Source organism: Magnolia sinica, chromosome 4 (assembly GCF_029962835.1).
Source record: "Magnolia sinica isolate HGM2019 chromosome 4, MsV1, whole genome shotgun sequence".
NCBI lineage: Eukaryota > Viridiplantae > Streptophyta > Magnoliopsida > Magnoliales > Magnoliaceae > Magnolia > Magnolia sinica.
In genome coordinates this window covers 111,175,692-111,180,587 of record NC_080576.1, presented here as the reverse complement: position 1 = coordinate 111,180,587, position 4,896 = coordinate 111,175,692, and the positions used below count along the sequence as shown (strand labels likewise).

Genomic DNA, 4,896 nt, shown 5'->3' with positions numbered 1-4,896 from the left:
CTAATGGACGGCTTGGATTTCCTCAAAAACTCTTATGTGGGGCCCACCGAGCATCACAGCACCGGACGTGCGAAGGCTTACGCAGGTCCACGAAAAGCGGACTTCCGGGCGGTTGTGGCCCACCATCTTCGATCAGATGGAAGATCTGATCCGTCCATCATATAGACCAGTCAAAAACGTCCTAGGAGACGTTGATTTTACGGAGAAAGTACAAAGAACAAGGGACTTATGAAGGTACAGAAGTTTGCTGCGAAAAGGACTTTCGCTGCGCATACGACAGCTTTCCAAATCCGATTTTCTCCATTTCAGCCACTCCAGCAGCTATAAAAAGAGATGCAAAACGTAGACAAGAGGAGAGGAGAGTCAGGGAACAGATCCAGAGAAGAGAAAGAGAAGAAAAGAGAAGAAAAAGAGAATAGAAGAGAGAAGGATGTTTTCATTTCATCAATGTTATTTTTTCTTACTTTCTAATTGATTACATGGATAGCTAAATTCCTTAGCTAGGGCTGAGATGAAGCCTCCAACTTGAATGATCATTGTTTGTTAATTTAATCTTAACTTGATTGATTTGTTTCTTTCTCTAGTGTACTTGACTGGAATTTTCGTACTTCTCTATGCTAAGAGCTCAACCAAAGTCTAGTTATGGATGTTGTTTGGAATATTATTTTAGGTGCTTGTGTCTGACCATGAACAGGTTCCTATAGAGGAAGAAACAGGAATCTACATCTCTCCATGCCAGACCATGGATGGAAAGATGTGATCCATATGCTTTAAGGAATTATACATTCTGTGTGCCCGACCAAGGACATAGAGTGCGCTTTATTTATTTTTGATATCAATCTGAATTAGGGTGAATCAACAGGTAAAACAAGATTTATGATAATTAGAGGTGGATTCGAAAGTCCTAGTCTTCTCCTTAATTGAATTTTCCTTATTGCTCTTGGTTATTTTTTTCCATTGATTTTTGTTTACTTAATTACTATCTCAAATATTTGTTGGATTAGTTAAGAAGAGTCTTTAATTTTGAATTGTGATAACCAGTCCTCGTGCCAACGATCTCGTAATACGTACCATATCTACATCTAATTCGTATACTCGCGAGTTTAAAATCATTTAAATCAGGTTGGTTTAAATAAAACATCACCAATCCGTCCCCTCGCACGAACTAGCCACCTTGCTTGAGGCTAGTGTAGCTGACGTGTGGGACCACGTGGTTTACGTCCGAGGAAAGGATGGGTTTCAGCGGGAAAAACGGTAAATGCTACTCGACCTTCGCACATGCCAATCGGGCACGTGCATGTAAGCAGATGCAAGCAGATGGGCCTGATCATCATCTGAGTCAAAGTCAAGGTTACAGTCTACTATTTTTAGGCTTCGGGTTGGGTCTGGTCGGTTCGGGCCGGATCCTTTCGGTTCAGGTATCTGGGTCAGATCTGTCCAGATCAACCTCTATCCGAACCCGACCCGAAATACTATCTGATCTGGGTTGACAGACTCGATCAGGCTGATCTAAGCCATCGGTTCTGTTCGGAACGATACCGAGTCGGGTCGGATCCACCGGATCGGGTTCAAAATGCCCACCTCTAACCACACCACAGGAAACAATCGTGATTGAATCCTCATCATTAAAATCTCCATGGATTCCACCCGAATGTTTATTTACCATCCAACCTGTTGGTAAGGTCCCAAACACCTAGATGAAGAGACCACACAAATATCAACTTGATCCAAAGCATTTGTGGCCCACAAAAAGTCTTTAATGGTCAATCACCACTGTTTCCTGTACCATGGCCCATTTGGGATTTGGAACTCCTTCATTTTTTGGATCATGCCCTGAAATGAGCTTTCAATATGGATTGATGGCATGGATGTAGTCAAATACATCACAGAGGGCCCCACAATCAGGGGTCCCACCCACCTCGGTGGACCGGGGTCTCACCTAATCCGCTCCCATCCTTTTAACGGTTAGGATGTTCCACTGCAGCAACATGTAAGGAGCAAATAGAACCGCAGACCTTGCCTGGGATTAGGGGTGTACACAAACCGAGCTAGTGTTAAGACTCAACTATTGCATAATTTTCCCCATTCACATCTTGGTTTTATGAACATGAATCAGCTTAATGTTCTATTTTACTCATGTCTGTATTGTAAGGTGAATTTAAGAGCTTAGATTGAAAAAGTGTGCTAAAAAACATGGATTTGATGCTCAAGAATCACCAAGGTAAGGGATAAATCTTAGGAGACAAAGATTAAAGAATTCACATGCCAAAGATCTAAGAAAACCAAGTGAAGAATGAAGAAAATCGAAGATTTGAAGTGAAGAATCCTGAAATCGTCCTAAAAAAGTATATTCTTAAGCTTCGAGGTCTATTTTGAAAAACTGCGCAGCAGGAAATCTATTTTAAACAAACTGTGCAGTGATAAGTCTATTTTGAAAAACTGCTTATATTTGAGGCGGTTTCTAGTGTTTTTTAACTTTGTACAAAAATTGGAGTTCTCTACTTATAAATAAGGCTTCCTAAGGCATTATTAAGCATCATTCAAGGCACCCAAAGCAAATTTTAGGGTTTGTAAAGAGTTTTAAATTTTATTAGAGTTTTATAAGTTTTTTTTTAAAGATCTTTTCTATTTGCATTTATTTCTTTCTTCTTCTTTTTTTCTTTCTTATTTTAATTATGTTTTTCTAAGTTTCTTCTAGCCCAAACTAGAAGGAAAGCACATGGGTTTAATAATTCTTTAAGATTATAATGATTGATTGTTTTAATGATACGAAGAATAGTGTATGCATGTTATCTATTATTTAGGGTTTTTTTTTATCCTCTTATGAGATCCATATGTTTCCATCATATAAGATCCACATTGATAGATAGGCTTACCCTAGATCAATCAGATTTCCCAGATAGGAGAGGTTCTCAACCTGTTATATTTCTTTGATTTTCATTATCTCATTGATATTGAATTCTTAAAATCACTGACGCTTGAGAATATATATCAATGGTGCAAATCCATGATTTTCTAATATTTTATATCACTTATTAAAATATATAAATTATTTTATTTTTCGATTAGGCTGACCATAGTGCTCAGATCTTAGTTGTGTTATCCAAGTCATATTGATTTTGGAACATTAACTCATGTGTAGAACTTTGAAGCTTGGGTGTTATTTTATTCAATTGAATTACATCCATTCAAAATTTCCAAAATCAAATCATCAGTTTAGTTTTTATTACTTAGTTTGTTTTGCATTTGATTTTTTTCTTCTCACAATTCATCTCCTGTGGGATCGACCCTGTATTCATGGGATACTACTTACAAACCTCTGCACTTGAGGTAAGCAATCAAGTTTTTAGCGCCGTTGCCGAGGAGAGACTGAGATAGATTAGATCTGTGCAAGATAGCTAAGGTAAGTTTTCTTCTAAAGTAAGTTCTCTTTTAAACCCTCCAAATTTTCTGTAGATTTTTTTTTCTTTTTTTTCTTTTTCTTTGAAAGTAAATTCAGTTGGGTCTTTCAAGCACTAATTATGACATAAGGTTGCCCTGCTTGGAATTTTATCACCCAAGTGCTATGGTTGTCCTATAGTTGCTGTTTGATCACAAAGATCATCCGCTGAATGTATTTTTCGGATTAGCATAGTTTAATTTCTGCATTAGTTTTACTTTTGTTGATTTTTTTTGTGAACTGAACCCTCATGGTCGGCCCTGCCGTCTGGGTTGTTGATTCATTTTGCTTTGTGGATTAAACCCTCATGGTTAGCCCTACCGCCTGGGTTGTTGGTTAAGTTTTTATTTTTATTTTAAGTATCATACTTGCTATTTGAATTAATGGTATTTGTTGTGTGGTGTGGATGGTTTATGTCTCGTTGGAGTAGGGATCCAAACAATCGACTCTCCTCCGAAGGTAGACTAGTTCCAGGCTTTAATCATTCACTTAGAAGAGGCACTCAACATCACTTGGATTCCATGGCAGACCCAGTTGATAATCCAAATCCAAATCTATCAAATCCAACTATAAATCAAAACAGAGAAAATCAACATAATCATCCTCTTAAGGATGAAAATGAAGTTTATAGGAATGTGTTAAACTACCCACAGACTTTACGTGAACATTTACACCCTGAGAAATCAACTTTACCATCTTGTATAGTATTCTCTGCTCACAAAGAGAACATTGATTTTAAACCAAGTGTGATTCAATTAATTCATAAATTTCATGGCTTGGATTCTGAAAGCCTCTACTTGCACGTCAAGGACTTTGAGGAAGTAATTACAACGTTACAAGTAAATAATGGCAATATGGATGTAATTAAGCTTAGGCTATTCTCATTTTCTCTAAAGGATTGGGTCAAAGCATAGCTCAACTCTCTAAGACCTAATATCATCATTTCATGGCAAGCCTTAAGTAGAAAGTTTTTGAAAAAGTTCTTTCCCGAGCACAAAACAAATGCACTAAAACAAGAAATCATGTCATTCTCCTAAAAGAGGAATGAACTATTTTTTCAAGCTTGGGAGCGCTTCAAAGACATTCTAATTACTTGTCCACATCATGGTTATGAACCATGGCACGTGATTGATGCTTTCCGAAAGAGGCTCACCATGGATACCCGTCAGTTCATAGAGATGATGTGTGGTGGAACCTTTCTTAACAAAGATCATAATGAGGCTTGAGATTTTTTAGATATGTTAGCAGAGAATACGCAGACATGAGATATCTCTGCTAAATCAGACCAAACTAGACCCATTCCTAGAGAGAAAGTGAGGATGTATGTCCTAAGAGAAGAAGACGACCTTAATGCAAAATTCGCTGCATTAACTAGAAAGGTCGAAGCCTTGGAAATTAGGAAGGTTGATATGGTTAAAGCGAACACTTGCTTAGGTAATTTTTGTAGCATTCGTGGT

At 37.7% G+C, this 4,896-nt stretch overlaps 1 non-coding gene across 1 annotated transcript; it reads right to left on the bottom strand.

The window, feature by feature from the left end:
- Positions 1 to 4,443: 4,443 nt before the first annotated feature.
- LOC131244878 (small nucleolar RNA R71) lies at positions 4,444 to 4,550 on the bottom strand. Its single transcript, XR_009170650.1, has one exon. It is a non-coding gene; the product is annotated as a small nucleolar RNA R71 (small nucleolar RNA).
- Between the last annotated feature and the right edge of the window lie 346 nt (positions 4,551 to 4,896).